Consider the following 18,718-nt stretch of genomic DNA (forward strand, 5'->3'; position numbering starts at 1 on the left):
AGCGGGTCCTTATGCTTGTTCATTATGTGCCATCTACAGAACTTATGTAGAGTCCGTTTGAAAATTTTAGGTATTGCTTTTGCCATTGCTGGGCATTGATCTGAACAATTATTAGGAAAAAACACATCAGGTATAATGCAAGCAAACTTCACAAAAACAAAACAAAGGTGAACTTCAACAAATTAAATATCTTTTATTTTTTCGGGTTGCAGGGGTGTAAACATCTGAACTTCTGTGTGTTTTTGTTATGAACTACAACTGAAGGTACAAAAAGGAGGATAGATTCCGATTTTCTCCAAACCTCGTAAGTATGCAGATTGGTTGTTTACCGCCCATGCATTCAAGGAATCTCGCTGAATACCCATTTGAAGGACTCCTCGACTCGTTTCCCATCAACGCAACACCAAAGATTGTTGATCGCAAGTGGTTGTTTACGCCGACAAATACTGCAAGGGGCAAGTGGTGCTTGTTCGACTTGTAAGTAGTATCGAAAGTTATGCAATCTCCAAAATCTGCATATGCTGCCCTTGAGCTAGCATTAGACCAGAAAACATTTTCCAGTCTGTTTTCGTCATCAACCTTGTAGTCATAGAAGAAATTTTCATTCTCCTTCTTCATGTCTTCAAAGAATTTGAACATATTCTGCACCTCATTCATGGACTCCTTCCTCGTGTTTTCTGCTTTCCTGCAAAAATAAATTTGTTTGTTATTTTTTTTATTTTTTTGTTTTGCTTTTTTCTTTCCCCTGTTTTTAATGTAAGTTTTCATTTTATATATAAAGGAGGGGGAGTACTTACATGTTGAGTATGTCTCTGTTGTGGCAGCCAATCTTATCACGGCCCCCATGCAGCCTTGTAAGCAGGCCCATTATGTTTACATGTTTTATATTGCTCGAATCGAAGGTCTTTTACCAACCCCTTCAATGTTGGATCCACCTTTTTGTGAGAACGCATGAAAACTAGCATTGATGGGCTTAACAGACAGGTATGGTTGTGTCTGAAGTGTAATGTCCTTGACAATGCATGTACCATCACTCCTCTCTTTCAATCTCATAAAGGCCTTGCACCCAGCTTCTTTTGGTCATCTTGTCACGCTCGTCGGTCTTCCTCGTTGACACTTTGGCGGTGTGCACCTTCTCGTACACATCTCAAGTAACGCCTCGCTCTTGTTGTGCTCGTCCTTTCCTTATCCCAAACCCTGTGTGCTTTGCATATGTATTGTAAAATACATATGCGTCTTTGAATGTGCTAAATTCTTGACCAATGGATGGTATCAGGTCCGGATCAAGATCTGCAGCCTGCAAATTGCCACGGTTTTGTTATCGCATTTTTTTTGTTTTTATAATACATATGTTATTTGTATGTTAACTTCAGGAAATAGGTCAAGTGAACTTCCTAAAATTTAATAAAAAATAAGAACATGGACTTCTTAAAGTCATCTGAACTTTTTTTCACAGAAAAACTGTTGCACATGAATATCGAGAACATATCAACTATACATTTCATATAATAAACCGAGCATGTGAACTTCCTAAAAATCAGCTGAACTTTTATCATGGATATAGTGTTCACGAACTTTCCAAATCATATCAACTGTTTTTTCTAAAGATATAGCATGTGAACTTCCATGCAAATTGTCTAAATAAATGTTTTGTGTAAGAGTGAATTTTTTATCAGCAATATATAAATTGAACTTACGTGTGTGTATGTTCGCAGCTCTGCAGGGGTGGCTCTATCATCTGGTACTATGGGGCATGGCGGTGTGACTTTTGGTACATGGCAGAGTGGATCTCGAGGCGGCATATGACTTGATCGAGTGCCTCGACGATCTTGGTGTATGTTGTCACTTTGACCATCCCCATAACCGCGTTGTCGTTCGAAGCATCATTGCTAGAAGACGACTTTTGCCCACCTGTCCCTGTTCACATCGTTGCTTCCAGCTCGTGGTTGTTGTAGATGTACTTGTAGATTGCCGTTTTCGTGGTCGACGAACGTTGCATTACTAGCAAATATCTCCTCGATGCACTTTATTGGAGAACGGGGTTTTTTGGTGGACCTGACCAACACATAATATCCTCATCATCATCTTGTTGATGTTGTGGTATCCCGCTTCCTTTTGCTGTTATCCATGTCATCTTGTTCTTGGATTTTCTGATTGAAATTCCTTTCAACGGCAGCAGCATTTGTCTTTCTCCTGGGATTGCGGAACACTGGCTGGATAAATGAAACTGGCTCATCACAGCATATGGGAGTCATTGGAGGCTTTTTAGGGCCTGACCAACTCGATTATCTCGTCAGTCACTCGCTCGTTCCTGATTCTTTGCCCTGCAGTAGCAGAACCTGGTAAGTTTTTTAACATGTGAACTTCTTGAACATTGGGACTAGAACTTTTATACATAAAACTTTGTCTGATGTCTTCAAAAAACTAAAACAAGTAGAGTTAACCGCCAAACAATGTAATATGAACTTCCCGCATACATGCTAACCTCGCATACTTATTTTTCATTTTGTTGTTTTAATTTATTTATAACTGAAGTGAACTCCATGAAACTGTTTTTAAGAACTTCCCGAAGAAATACATAAGTTTTCTTCTTTCCTACAATAGACTCGCATGTGAACTTCCAGTCTCAATTCACACGAGCCTGCTCTTATGTTCTACTCTAAACAAAATCCAAGTGGAGGTGAACTTCCAATATTTTTTTCATATAGAACCTACTAGTTTCTCTTTTTGTTTTACATTGTTGGACGGAAAAGCATTAAAATAGTCATGTGAACTTCCAACACTAAATTCATATGAACTTTTTTCACGATGATCTGAAGTGTTCCTTTTTGTGCAGGTGATGGACGCAAAAAGCAAGTAAGTGAATTATGTGAACTTCCTGGTTTTTATTGTTACCTCATGCTCGCTGGCCTCTTTTTGGAGCTTGGCTGGTTTGAATTTGGAGGGTGCTCTGCCGATCTGCGTCGAATTGGAGCCATTACTGCTTGTAAGGAGGCTGGATCTCGCCGTTCTCCGCCGCTGGGTCCTTTGCGTCAGCTACCGCCGCCGTTCGCGTCCGTCGCGGGCTCCCTCGTGTCGGCTCCCGCGGCCGCTCGCTCGATCTCGCCGACCAGGTAGGAGGCTTCGATCGTCTTCGTGTCCGTCGCGGGCTCCCTCGCGTCGGCTACCGCCGCCGCTCGCTCGCCCGCGCCGACCAGGTAGGAGGCTTTGATCGTCTTCGTGTCCGTCGCGAGCTCCCTCGCGTCGGCTACCGCCGCCGCTCGCTCGCCCGCGCCGACCAGGTAGGAGGTTTCGCTCGTGGAGCTGGTTGATCTCCGCTCGAGGCGGGGCGCGAGTGTTTTTACGAGGGGACGAGGGAGTTCACTTCCTAAACGAACCGGTATCGGTCGGCGGGAGGTGGGGAGTTCGGTTAGGACGGGGGAAGAAACCGAGTTGGATTAGGGGGGGTTCTAGAATAGCTATTCTAGAACCACTCTTAAGGGGGGTTCGAGAATAGTTGGGCTCTATATATATATATATATATATATATATATATATATATATATATATATATATATATATATATATATATATATATATGAGACAAGGTGATAGAGATCATACCCATATGGAGATATATAATACCGGATATATAAATACCACACCATATCATAAACCTTGGTACCAACATATAGAATTCCGAAAACCTTAACATAATGTCTCACAACCACACATATAACATAGTTTTGAACGAACAAACCAAACCAAGTAGTTCAAATAAATGACATAAAAGAGGACACACGCGATAAAGGAATGGTAAATGCACGTGCTTGTGCCCTACCCGTGCAAATCCCGTAGAGAAGGCCTAAATAGGACACTTCTCCCCCTTTGGCATCGAGACGCCAAAAAGGGGAAAAGCGCGATGCTACGCGCCCCATGGAGATCACTCGGAGTCCGTCTCGGAGACATACTCTTCATCACTATCGGCAGCAGGAGGAGAGTCGCGAGCGATGTTGGCCCTCTGAATACTCTGCTCAAGATCAGACCACGGAACCTGGGAAGAGTGCCACCTACTGTAGGCGGGGTGAACTGGAGGCTGAGGCGGAGGTCCTTGCTCACCACTGAGCCTATGAAGAATGACCATCTGAGTATGCTGAATCTCGGAGCGCTGACGGCTGGCCTCATAGTTTTCCTTGTGAATCTCAATGTTCATGCACAGAACATTGCGTTGAAACCAACTGAGCTTCTTCACATTCTTCTGAATCACAGTGGTAGCAACAGGGCGACCGGGTGCATAACCACTAGAGCGAGCATCTGCCATAAAGGAGCTAGAAGCAGGTGCAACACGGGGAACTGGCTTCTTCTTATAAGGCTTCTTGACTGTGTGACTCTCTGTAGGGAACTGGCTCAAGTCTTCTGCTAGCGCAGTGTTGTTAATGAGAAGCTGAATATATGGAGCATATGGCATAGTGGTCCGGAAGACCATGACATCATGAATCTCATTAAAGATGTAGTCCATGATATCAAGAGTGAAATCTGATTCCTCATCACCATCACGAGCACACTGAAAGGCGAGATGCATAAGATCCACAAGAGTTCCACGGATAACATCATTGTTTCCACCACTTGGAGCAATGGTGGCTCTAAAGAAGCGGAGCAGCTGACCATAGATAGGGAGAAGCCCCTTGGTAGTACCAACAGCTCCAGACTCGTCATAGAGATCAAATAGCACGTCCTTATCCGTCTTCTGAGGACCATGGAGGCGGTGACCACCTTCAAAGGGAAGGCCAAGAACCGCAGCAAACCGGCGAAAAGAGGTCGTACAGGGAGTGGAGCCAGACATCCACTGAATAGTGTGCTCTTCATCCTTCTTGAAGGCCAGTGTAGCAAAGAATTGCTTGATCAAATCAGGACAGAAGTCACACTGGACCTTCATTAGATTCTGTAAGCCCATCCTTTCGGTGACCCAAATAGCATCCTCAAAGTGATTATTCACAGCCAACAGTTCCATATCAATGGCTTGCATAGGTCTCACCTTCTTCATCGGTTCATAGATGTCCTTGAAGATGTAACCCTGCTCCATGCACCAGAAGCGCGTATCCTCAATATCAAAGTCCCTCTCAATGTCTTCATACCATTTCTTCTGTCGGATAGCAGCATAAGAGATACTATCCATAGTCTTGTAGTTCTCCCTTGTTGCCTTGCCTTTCCACTGTAGAGTGGCGGACTTCCGAGGAGCGTTCTGTTGAAACTCATCACTCGTCCTTTGATTCCGAGTACGCCTCCGAGAACCAGTACCTGTGATAGACAAAGATGGAAAGCATAGAGAAAAGAATGCTCATAAGTCATGTATTGATATTGTAGTGTACTCTAGAAGCATACTATGAGTCGGTAAACGATTAGACATGATAGATTGAACAAAACTGTAGCAGCAACATAGCTCCAGGCCGGATAATCCGGTGTCCCCAAGAGGCGGATAATCCGGCCCTGCGAATCTGCAAGAATCTCAAGCAAACTTGTCTAGAATCACAGATCTGCCTCATAGCATGCAAATGGAGTATACTCCACACATTTTGGAACAACTAGACAACATCCCCATCAAGAAAATAGCACATATAAATCACAACACCTAGGGTTAGGGATTGTGAGCCATACCCTCTTCCATTGGAGGAGCCTCTTGGAGGGGATGAAAGCTAGGGAGGAGGAGCACCCGATCCACCCAAAAACTCCGAGAGGGAGCGGACGAGGCGACTTCGGCGAGGAGGAGGAGGAGCTCCAGTGAGTTGAGGGAAGAGAGAGAGAGAGGAGCGTGGGGGAACTAGTTCTAGAACCGTTCACCCCGCGGCCTCCCTCTCAAAACCCGTCAAAACCTGCCCAGGCCGGATTATCCGGCCCTAACCGGATTATCCGGCCGAGCCGGATTTTTCGGGGTGCCCAAAGGCCGGATTATTCGGTTTTTTGGGAAATTCCAGAACACCGGAAATCCTGCCTATCTTTTGTTGGTTATTTGCTTATGCCCATATGTGATGCAATAAGATATCATCCGATCGAAACTCCTCAAACTCCAAGTTTTTACCAAAACATGACATAGAAGCAAGATGGAAATGGCTTATAGATGAGTGTAGGCTTGGGTTTAGAACGATCGAACTATTAATGGTACATGATCACTCAAGTTGCAAGATACGAGCAAATAAGGCCAAACTAGAGTGATTTCCCATAAGAACAAGTAGATGTCAAATAAAATCCAATTAAGATCCAAATAACCCCAACTCTTCGCAAAGAAGAGTGTGGTGTCCTAGGCCACCATGTAGGAGTGTTATGGTTTGGCACCGCGAAGATATATCTTGGGCCCAAAACCAATACTCGTCATTGAAGCTCACATATCAAAATGTATGATATAAAGAGAATGATTTGTTACTATCGGCATCATGGGGGGAGGGATAGCTCAATAGTTTAAACCGCACTCCCCCTATTTCCATGTCCACATCTAAACCAAATAAAGTTTTGAGACAAAGGTGTGTTTGCAAGATGGTCAAGCTATACTCCTTGAATCAATGATATTTAGCTCATTCCTCAAATAGCAAAGCCTTGCTTCATCAAGAGGCTTCGTGAATATATCGGCAAGTTGATCTTTGGTAGGAACATAGCATAGCTCAATATCACCACGGGCAACATGATCCCTAATAAAATGATTCCGAATCTCAATATGCTTCGTTCTTGAATGTTGCACCAGATTATAAGCAATCTTGATGGCACTTTCATTGTCACATAAAAGAGGCACTTTGTCACAAGTGACACTGTATTCCTTTAAAGTTTGCCTCATCCGTATCAATTGAGTGCATCCACTTGCGGCGGCAACATATTCGGCTTCGGCGGTGGAGAGAGATATACAATTTTGCTTCTTAGAAGACCAACACACCAAGGACCTACCAAGGAATTGGCAAGCCCCGGAGGTTGATTTCCTATCATCCTTGTCACCCGCCCAATCCGCATCGTTGTACCCATTGAGAAAGAAACTTGAGCCTTTAGGATACCAAAGACCATATCTTAGGTTATCAACTAAATATCGAAAGATTCTTTTGAGAGCCATCATGTGACTCTCCTTAGGAGAATCTTGATACCTTGCACACACACCAACACTCAACACTATGTCCAGTCTAGATGCACAAAGGTAAAGCAAGGATCCAATCATGGAGTGATATACCTTTTGATCCACCTCTTTACCATTGGGATCAAGTGCAAGATGGCATTTAGTAACCATAGGAGTGTCTACACCCTTCATCTTGGTCATCTTGAACCTCTTGAGCATGTCTTGGAGATATTTTGCTTGATTGATGAAAGCCCCTTCTCTCAATTGCTTGATCTCAAAACCAAGAAAGAACCTCATCTCTCCCATCATAGACATCTCAAACCTGTCGGTCATAAGCTTTGAAAATTCATCATTGAAAGCTTTGTTAGTAGAGCCAAAGATAATATCATCAACATATAATTGGCAAATGAAAAGCTCCCCATTGACCCTCTTAGTAAAAAGAGTGGGATCGATTAGCCCAACATCAAACCCACGGTCTATCAACAATTCTTTAAGGTGCTCGTACCAAGCTCTAGGAGCTTGTTTGAGACCATAAAGTGCTTTATCAAGCTTATAGACATGGTTAGGAAAGTCGAGATCCTCAAACCCCGGAGGTTGCTTAACATAAACCTCTTCATGCAAAGGACCATTAAGAAATGCACTTTTCACATCCATTTGTTGTAACTTAAATTTATGATGCGATGCATAAGCAAGAAGGATACAGATGGACTCAAGGCGAGCCACGGGAGCATAAGTTTCTCCAAAGTCAATTCCTTCAATTTGAGAGAAACCTTGAGCTACCAATATTGCCTTGTTCCTCACAACATTTCCAAACTCATCTTGCTTGTTCTTGAAAATCCATTTAGTGCCTATAACATTGCGGCACTCCTTTGGCTTCTCTACTAAGGTCCATACTTTATTGCGCTTGAAGTTGTTGAGTTCCTCGTGCATAGCTTCCAACCAATCCGAATCTTCAAGAGCCTCAAATACTTTCTTGGGTTCCATTAAGGAGATATAAGCATGATGATTGCTAAAGTTAGCCAATTGCCTTCTTGTGGAAACTCTTCCTCTTACATCACTTAGGACCTTATCATGAGTGTGTGCAAGAATTTCCAAGTTCCTATCCCTTCTTGCTAGACGACGGGCCTCGATCTCCTCCTTGGTTCTTCTTGTCCTTGGAGGTATCACTTGATCAACTTGATCATTTGGGTCCCCGTCTTGACCTTCAACTAGAGCTTCCTCAATTTCTTGAGATTGCTCAACATCATGTGCTTGATCTTGGACATTATTCGGTGAATGACACATATTGAGTGGATCCTCATTGGAGCCATCATGAACCTTTGGTGATCTTGTCCTTGATCTTGCACACTAGAGGGAGGGTTTTGTTCTTGTTCTTGGGTTAGTGCATCATTATCTTCAAGAGATGGAGTTTGTTGATGTTGAGAAGATGAGGGCTCCACCGTGGTAGAGCATAGTCCTTCCCGAGACGCCACACCGTGTCCCTCAATGGGGCGGAAAAATCCCACACCCATTCTTACTATGGCATCTTGAGGTATTTCATCACCTTCACAAACATCAACTTGCCCCACTTGGGAGCCATCATTTTCTTTGAACTTCACACTACAAGATTCGATGATAATCCCGGAGGATACATCAAAGACTCTATAAGTGTGAGATTCGACACCGTAACCAACAAATATACCCTCCAAAGCTTTAGGAGCGAATTTAGATAAACGAACTCCCTTGATTTTATAGAAACACTTACACACGAACACCTTGAAATATGAGTACTTGGTGTCAGCTAGAGGAATTGAGGCGAACCCAGAGAAAATACAGGCTATTCTGACGATGAGGAAACCAACCAAGCTGAAGGAGATACAACAGATAACGGGGTGAGTCGCAGCTCTAAGAAGATTCGTCGCAAGGTTGGGAGAAAAAGCGTTGCCTTTTTACGCGCTTATAAAGCAAGGGGAAAAGTTCGAGTGGAACGAGGAAGCAGATCTAGACAAGGCTTTTGAGCATCTAAAGCACACTATTTTGACACCACCAGTGTTAGTGGCGCCACGAGAAAAAGAACCCCTACTGATATACATTGTGGCCACACCTCAGGTGGTCAGCACAGTTCTCGTGGTAGAGCGGGAAGAGGAAGGAAAAATTCATGGAGTCCAACGTCCATTATATTTCCTTAGCAAAGTTTTATCCCCATCCAAGCAGCACTACCCGCATTATCAGAAGTTGGCATATGGAGTCTTCATGTCAGCAAGAAATCTAAGGCATTACTTTTCGGCACATCCGACAATAGTTGTTAACGAGGCGCCCCTCTCAAACATTTTGAACAATCTAGAAGCCACATGACGTGTCTCCCTTTGGGGAATAGAACTTTCCCCTCGGGACATCACATACGAAAAAAGTAAAGCAAATTCTGCCATACTTTGTCGCAGAGTGGATGGAACTCCAAAACTCCGAGCCCAATAGAAGCGCCGGCAACCCCGTGCCGACCCCTTGGCCAAGGGTACGAATCGGGCGCGCCGGTGCCTCGCGAGACTGAAAATTTTGGGCGTGGGAGCCGCCTGTCAGCCACACATCCCCAAAATATACATCTTCTCCCCAAAACCCCGTCCCCTCCGTCGCTCATTTCTCCCGCCCGCCGCTCCATCTCCCATCTAGCCTCCAACCCGAAAAACCCTCGCCACCGCGCCATGCCACCAAAGAGAAAGGCTCCGGCGAAGGCGTCGACGAAGCCGCGCACCATCGCGCCGAAGGAGAAGCCATCGAACATGTCGCAGGAGGAGTGGGATAAGGAGATGGAATGTCGCTCCTTCATAACGGCCGACCGCAGAAGGCGCCGCATCGCCGCTATCGACCCAGCGAAAGCGGCGGTCACTGCGGAAGCGTGGATCAGCTTGGGCGGCGGCCTCAGCAGCATCTCGAGCTCACCATTGCGCGGGCACTTGTCCACCAGGCTCTTGCAGGTCCTGACAGGTAGTGGGTGGTGAATAGTACTTTCTCTGCGGCTTCTACTCCCGCAACTTCCAGGTTGTTCTCCATGGTCTGGAGCCAGTCATCTGCGTCAAGTGGCTCTTCGGTCTTGCTGAACATGGGTGGGTTGGTGTTCTGAAAGTTCTTCAGCTTCGATCCAGGGTGATCATGATTTCCATGGCCTTGATTGTTCTGGGCTATCTGTTGCAGTGCAGCAATGTTGGCTTGTCGGTCAGCTCTCTCGACTTCTCGGTCTGCCATCATCATCTGCAGCATCTGCATCATGGCGTCTTGGTTAGTGCTGCGGGTTGGTGGGGCCATCTGAACATTGAGGTAGATGATAAGATAAGAGGGAAATTTCTATGGTTTGTTTGGTTTCAAAACTTGAAAACTTGAGTAGTGTTGAGGGGGTAAAACCAACAACACTTTTTCATTCATACCAATCATCACATATTACAAAGCTAACACACCATTGGTTTTAAGAACCATTCATTCATTCTACGATGCAAGGGGATCCTGATGCAAACTCACACCTACTCAAGTGCTTTAGTGATACTACTCTTCAGGGTGGATTCTTCGTCTTCACGGGTAATGTGCTTGGCGAAAGGCGAGGGCGTTGTCCAACTCCTTGCGGGTCTTGTACAACATGAAATCCAGATATGCCACATAGTAGTTCATCTCCGGGTGTGGTGGCATGGTTATTGGTCTTCCCATGGGATCATGTCTTGGGTAGTAGATGAAGCGAGTGTTCTTGAGCTTGTTCACATTCTGTCCGCACAGACGGGTAATTGCTTCCTGCATAGCTCTGGCTATTCCTTCCTTCCAAGTGTTTCCCGTTACAGAAAACCAGATTGTTTCCCAAGTTGGGGCTCCAAGCTTTCCTCTTAGATCTGCAGTAACTTCCCACCGAGGTTGTCCTCCCGACTGATTATTGAGTGGTATTCCGAAGAACTCGGGATACGGGCGTCCTAAGTATTCAACTAGTTGCTTAAAATCCTTCTCGAACATTAGGTTTCCTCCGTGGCCAAATTGATAGGACTTGCAGGTGTACTCCATTTGTGAGCAATTAGGATGAGTAAGTTACAGAAGTGGTCAAGTGTGCAAATTTTTATGTAAGCTTACAAGGAAAAGTAGAGCATGGATTTCTCTTTTTGAAAAGATCTCAAGGATAAGAGTGAGAATAAGTTTTCATAAATAGTCACTTCCTTTGTTTTGAAACTAAGTTTTTCAGACGTCCATTCTAACTAGGGTCTCCTAAGGTCAAACAATGGCTCTGATACCAACTTGTCAACACCCAGATTTTTAAGTCCAGATGCCTATTATGCCATTGTTGACTGCCAAAACCCACCGGCGGGCAGCGGCCTTGTCAACACCGTAGAGCCGGGAAGAGCCTAGAGCTGCGGCTGGCTGAGACCCCTCCGAGCGACGGCCCGCAATGCTCTTCTGGTCACACGCGGCGATGCGGAGTGCAAGGGCGTGCCACCTGACCTATACCTGGTCAGGAAGGTGATGGGGATGCCTCGCTTAGTTTCCTGCGGGGCATACATGTAAACATTAAATACGAGCCTCGATCGGCTCTCGGGTTATCCCGTGAATCGGCTCAAAGAGCCGATCCACCCATGATTCGTACGGGGTGCACGAATACTTGGTGGTCCCGCTTGATCAAGATGAAGCTAATGAGATCTACGACGATTTAGGGTTTTCACCGCATAATCGGATCATCCTACTCCAGGTTGGGCCTCGCGGCCACGCACGGTGCTCGTAAGCCGATCCTAAACAAGGCCTAAAAACCAACATGAAGTTGATCCTCGGAACATCCCGTTTAGGACTTGCGAACGCCACCCTACGTGCCACCGGATCCTCCCCTTTGTAAGGCCTAACTATTGCGAGATATTAAACTAATCCTTGTAGAACAAGGAGCAATCGTAACGGATCGGATCTACTAAATAATGATCAAGCGGGGTGCCGCCCCACACCCGAGATAGGCGTGAGGGCGGCTAGATATGCAAGGGTTGCACTACGTAAGCATGCTTAAATGAAGAACAATGCTAACCCTAACACATCTAATGATAACTACGTTGCTCGCCATCAAAAGCGCTTCGATACGAGCAACGCATGAACAACGTGGGGCTTGTGCTGCCTAGATCGCAAGATGCGATCTAGGCGAGCATGTCGCTTACCCGATAGAAACCCTCGAGACGAAGGAGTTGGCGATGCGCCGAGATTGGTTTGTTTTGGGGTTGAACGTGAGTTGTTGTTTATTCCATAAACCCTAGGTACATATTTATAGTCCAGGGGACTTTCTAACGTGGGAATATCCCATCGTGCACGATACAAACTCTAACCCTTATCTAAGATAATAAACTACTAAATAAAGATACACGGGCAATTCAGCCCAAAACCTTCGTGCCAGGCCGCTTCGGAAATCTTCCACATGTAATCTTCCAAGCCCGGCCCACCTCTGGATTTGTCTAAAATCTGGTGATAACACATGCCCCCCTGTTTTGGAAATAACATTTCCAAAATCATTATGCTTTCCCTTCGAAGGGTCATGTCGTGGCAGAGCAGAGCACGTACAAGCATCCGTCATCATTATGCCTCCGTCTTCTCGGCTCTCTAGAAATTCGACAGCTTTGGCATCGATCCCTTGGAAGCCGTAATGGCATTGAACCTTCACCGGATTTCTCATTATTTAACCGTGCCGACCGGTTAGCTCTCTTTATCCTCTATTCCATCCCAGCTATCGGCACCAAAAAACCCTCTCCTCCCGTAGCAATGTCCTCCTCTTCCTCTTCCTTCTCAAAACTCTTCCCCCAATCTTCGCCGAAGAAGAAGAACGAGGACAGACCTCCACCCCGCAGTGAATCCCTTCTCCTCCAACAAGGAGGAGAAAGAAGGAGAAGCGACGAAAACCAAGGCCTCCCCTCCGCCAAGCTCCCGCCGAAGAAGCGCCCCCGCATGTGGGCGGACAGCGAGGACGAAGATGATGACGAAGAGGAAGAGGAGGAGGATGACTCCTCCTCCTCCATCGGGTATCCGCCGACCAAGCGCTTCCGCTCCCGGGCGGACAGCGAGGATGATGATGATGACGAGGAGGAAGAGGCTCCGGCCAAGGGCTCAGGGCAGCGGCGACGAGGAGCTCCTCGGGAGCGAGCGCCGACGACGTCGACGGCGGCGATGACGAGGACAACGACGACTAGTAGTATAGGACTAGTAGTAGCAGGTGCACTAGGCACCGTATCCCTCTTTTGAGAGCCATCGGCTCTTTCTTGCAAAGCCGCTCCTTGGAATTAATGAAATTGTTCTTTCCATTCATCCTTTAATCGCTCCAATTTCATTCCTTCCGTTTGTCATGCTAAGACCGATAGTAACGCGTCGGACTTCTTTCCTTTTGAACGCCGAGGAAACCGGATTCTAATTAGCTCGTAGGCTAAGAGCTTCTCAATTTAGGCTGCGATTAGATATCTGACCAAAATTCTTCGCAATTCCTTAGCCGACAACAACTTCATCGGCTATTTTGAGAATCCGAGTCCCTTTCCTTTTCTTGCAAGAACAACAGCACGGTCCAAACCCCGTACTAGACGACGGCTTTTCCTTCCCAGTTCCTCCCTGAGACGATCATGATGCAGCCGCAGCCGAGGTGACTCTAATCGGCTCTTAAAAACAGGGCATCTTCCAGGCTTGTTGCCCCCCGAGTCTTAGCCGAGGCAAAGCAGAGCTGTATGGACCTGGGCTCGATCATGTCTGAGGGAGCTTCTTATGCCGAGCTAGCCGATTTGAACATAAATCGGCTTCCCAAAGCAGAGAGCCTTCGAGGCGAGCTGCCCCCGAGTTTCTTCGGTTCTGCCGACCGGATAGGCTCCTTTCCTTTGGTGGACCTGATGCAATCCATCCTTGACCTGATCCGCACGCCCATGCTTGCTCCCGACATTGTTCTTGAAGAGAGGATCCGAGCTTCCAAACTGCGAGGAGTTCCTTCATAAAAAATCTCCCTTTTGTGCTCCATTGACCCTCACGATCGTAACGCTTGCTCCTCTTGAGTCGATGGCCATGCATCGGCTTTCATATCCTTAAGTAGATGCCTGCTTGCATCGGTCGTGCTCGAAAAATTTCGAATTTTCACTTTTTTTTTTTTTTACGGCCGACCTGTGCATCGGCCCCCATATTCCAATACCCATCACCAGAAGATGAGATGCTTCCGTTGCATATCCTCGTATTTTATCTACCTGGGTGCCCCCCGAGCCGATTCTGTCAAGAGAATTGACGGTATCGGCTCGTTGGATAACATGTTGAACCCGAGCGAGAATGGTGGGTGAGGATAATTTTGGCCGATTGCTGGAATCGGCCTCCACGTTGCTTGCTCGTTGAAGGTTTTGTAAGTTCCCTTCATAAATTTTTTGGGGCCGATCACAAGGATCAGCCTCTCCTGGTTTGCTCATTGGTTTGATCTTGCTACTTGGTCGAGCTGGATAAAACCAACCCGACCTCCCGACTTGATGCGCTTGCTCGTCGTCCACCTTGAGTGCTCCGTAGAGTCGTGGAGCGCTAAGCTCCGTCGGCAAGACGAGTACCATGTTTGTGCCAGCCGATGTCTCATCATCGGCTTTCCTCGTTTGGGGCGCCACTCCATTTTCCGTGGACGACCCTCTTCATCCAGGGTTCGCCGAACCTTTGCGGCCGAATCGAGGCCGTGCCTTCCTTAGCGTATGCGGTACAACCTTTCGGCTTCCTCCAGGCCGCGCAATCGCTCGAACCCTGCGCTTTTGGGAACGGCTGAGTCCGTCGGGGCACCACCTTGGCCGGTGGTACCTGTCTTCTTTCACTTCTCCCTCGTCTTCCGAATCCTCAAGATCCGCCCAACGAGGTGACTCGGCCGCGTTTGCTTTGTGGCGGGAGAGGCCCTAGGCGCTCGAACACGGACACGTTGGCTGCCTCCTTCTTTTTATTGTTGCATTCGGGCAATTGCCGATTGTGGGCAATCGGCTCATTCCTGAATCCCAGCGAGTAGTCCGAAGAAGGGGCAGTCCCAATGTCCGGCGTTGTCATCTTGCTCCCTTGATGCTTCCGTGGCACGGCGCTCGTGCTCCTCCTCATCGCGATCCTGCCGACGATATCTTCGGCTTCTCTAGCCGGACGATCTCCTCTATCATCGTAATTGGACCGTCGGCGTTGGTCATACTCGACTCACATATTTGTTGAGGAGGTGATCGAGAGAGGGTCGCCGATATCCTATATTCTTCACCTCTCCCTCTCGTGACATAGCGCTTGCCATCATGACGGAGCCGATCGCGTGGAGCGGCCTCCTCTCGTATCCTTGCTATGAGAGCAGCTGCCCTCATCTCCATCTTTGCCGGAGTGGTTTCCGGGTCCTACCATGTTGATGCTTGAACGAGGGACCCGACCGGCAACCTTCGTGGTAGGTGATTTCTACCATGTTAACGGCGGGGAAGGGTTGGGTGTCGACCTTCATGGCGTGCTGGTTGAAAATTAGCCGCCCCTTCTCTATCGCCGCTTGGATGTGCCGACGCCACACCGGCGATCGTTGGTGGCATGGGAAAGCGAGTTGTGGAATTTGCGATACGGCTTTCCGTTTAGCTCTTTCGCCGTGGGGAACTTGAGACCTTCAGGAATCGTCAATCTGTTTCTCCTTGAGCAGGAGGTCGAAGATTTGTTCGGTCTTGGTTACGTCAAAATCAAATCCCCGGGCGGCCCCGGTGGCTTTACCCATTTGCAGGGCCACGGGGTTCCTCCCCGAGTCCACTCGGCCCATCTGCTATTTCTTGGTCTCCCGCAGGCACTTCATCTTCCTCTCAGTATCGACCATAACTACTGCACGTTTGAACTTGTCTTGGTACAGGTCGGGGTGGCGCTGTTCATATGCCGATAGTTTCGAACCATGTGCGCCGACGAGGATAATCTGCTTGGGAGGCCATGTCCTTGAGCTGTGTTGCAAGGCCTGCTACCGCCAACTCGATCGCTTCCTTTTCGGTTATACGAACCGAATAACATCGGTTCCTAAGATTCCTGAAGCGCTGGATGTATTCCGTCACCGTTTCCCCGCGCTTCGACGTAGTTGTGCTAGATCGGCAATGCCGGACTCGGAAGCTTCGAATGGTATTGCATATGGAACTCGTTCTTCCAATTGCTTCCAAGATCGGATGGAGTTTGCCGGCAAAGAGGTGTACCATCCAAAAGCCGATCCCGTGAGGGACCGTGAAAAGAGCCTCACGCGTAGCTGATCCGACACCGAAGCCGGTCCTAGTTGAGCCAAATATCGGCCGACGTGCTCGATGGAGCTGGAGCCATCCGATCCACCGAATTTGGAGAAGTCGGGGAGCCGATATTTAGGTGGCAGCGGGATCATCTCGTAATCGTCGGGTACGGCTTGGAATAGCCGATCGCCTCTTCTTTTCGGCATCATGCCGAACCGGTCTCTCGGTATGGTACCGATCCGATCCGCCGTGCCGGCCGTAGGAGTTGCACTGCGAAGATTCGCCGGGGTGGCGTACTTGGCCAGCCATGTTTGCTTTTCCGGCTCCGAGCCAACCTGCAGGAGCTGGGCTCGGGAGTTTCGTCGGTGTGGCGTATTTAGTTAGCCACGTACGCTTCTCAAGCTTCGTCGCCGACGTTCCTCCCGTCTTCGCCGGAGTCCCCGATGTTGTGGCCTGGTTTGTGAGTGCCCGGTCACCACAATCCAGGCACATACATGCACGCGTATCCTTGAGGGATCTCCTTAGGCGCCTCCATTAAGAACTCGGTAGTCACTAGGGTCGCCACCAATCTCGTAGACGAGGAATGCCGGTGTGGTCGGCACTTCAGCGAGTGGCCGCCAACGCATATGGCAGCGGTGGACGGGACCGGAGTGGCAACTCTCCTTGATGAGTCCCGAGAGCTGGTCCCGACGGCGAGTACCGGTGGCTCATGATCTCCTGGATCACGCGCGAGCGACACGCTCCAACACGTTGACCAAGTTCTCGAGTGGCGGTGTAGCGAGTGAGCCACCGAGTAGTTGATCTCCTCGCCGCAGACCCCCGGTGCGCTCCTCCGACGGGGTAGAGAGGTCTATCCCATCGAGCGCACCTTGCGGTGAGAATCCCTTCCATCTGATGCCATGGGAACGGGTTCTCTGAAAAGAGCCGATGAGGTCGGCTTCGAGGGTGGCCTTGATCTCGTTGTATTGCTTCTTGAGGTCGTCAGGGCGATCCTCGTAGGTGACTCGGCGTGCCGTCCGCCATCTCGGATGTAGATGGCGATGTGGTTGATGTAGACGATTGTCCCACCGGCGTGCCGAATGTGTTGACTGCCAAAACCCACCGGCGGGCAGCGGCCTTGTCAACACCGTAGAGCCGGGAAGAGCCTAGAGCTGCGGCTGGCCGAGACCCCTCCGAGCGACGGCCCGCAATGCTCTTCTCGGTCACACGCGGCGATGCGAAGTGCAAGGGCGTGCCACCTGACCTATACCTGGTCGTGGAAGGTGATGGGGATGCCTTGCTTAGTTTCCTGCATGGCATACATGTAAACATTAAATACGAGCCTCGATCGGCTCTCAGGTTATCCTGTGAATCGGCTCAAAGAGCCGATCCACCCATGATTCGTACGGGGTGCACGAATACTTGGTGGTCCTGCTTGATCAAGATGAAGCTAATGAGATCTACGATGATTTAGGGTTTTCACCGCATAATCGGATCATCCTACTCCAGGTTGGGCCTCGCGGCCACGCACGGTGCTCGTAAGCCGATCCTAAACAAGGCCTAAAAACCAACATGAAGTTGATCCTCGGAACATCCCGTTTAGGACTTGCGAACGCCACCCTACGTGCCACTCGGATCCTCCCCCTTTGTAAGGCCTAACTATTGCGAGATATTAAACTAATCCTTGTAGAACAAGGAGCAATCGTAACGGATCAGATCTACTAAATAATGATCAAGCGGGTGCCGCCCCCACACCTGAGATAGGCGTGAGGGCGGCTAGATATGCAAGGGTTGCACTACGTACGCATGCTTAAACGAAGAACAATGCTAACCCTAACACATCTAATGATAACTACGTTGCTCGCCATCAAAAGCGCTTCAAGCACGAGCAACGCATGAACAACGTGGGGCTTGTGCTGCCTAGATCGCAAGATGCGATCTAGGCAGCATGTCGCTTACCCGATAGAAACCCTCGAGACGAAGGAGTTGGCGATGCGCCGAGATTGGTTTGTTTTGGGGTTGAACGTGAGTTGTTGTTTATTCCATAAACCCTAGGTACATATTTATAGTCCAGGGGACTTTCTAACGTGGGAATATCCCATCGTGCACGATACAAACTCTAACCCTTATCTAAGATAATAAACTACTAAATAAAGATACACGGGCAATTCAGCCCAAACCCTTCGTGCCAGGCCGCTTCAGAAATCTTCCACATGTAATCTTCCAAGCCCGGCCCACCTCTGGATTTGTCTAAAATCTGGTGATAACAGCCATACATCGCAATCCCAGGAATATTGTTTTTGCGAGACATAATAGATTGATATCACAGAACATCATTCATTACAACACCATAATAGTCTTACATCAAAAAGGATCACATGATCCATTCTCATTACAACACTTGATCTAATGATCAATTACATAACACATAGCAGGAATACGTAGTAGAGGTCCATCTGTTCCACAGGCAACTGTTGACGTCAGGAGTAGTCCTAGTTGT

The sequence above is a fragment of the Lolium rigidum genome, chromosome 4 (assembly GCF_022539505.1).
Source record: "Lolium rigidum isolate FL_2022 chromosome 4, APGP_CSIRO_Lrig_0.1, whole genome shotgun sequence".
Taxonomy (NCBI): Eukaryota; Viridiplantae; Streptophyta; class Magnoliopsida; order Poales; family Poaceae; genus Lolium; species Lolium rigidum.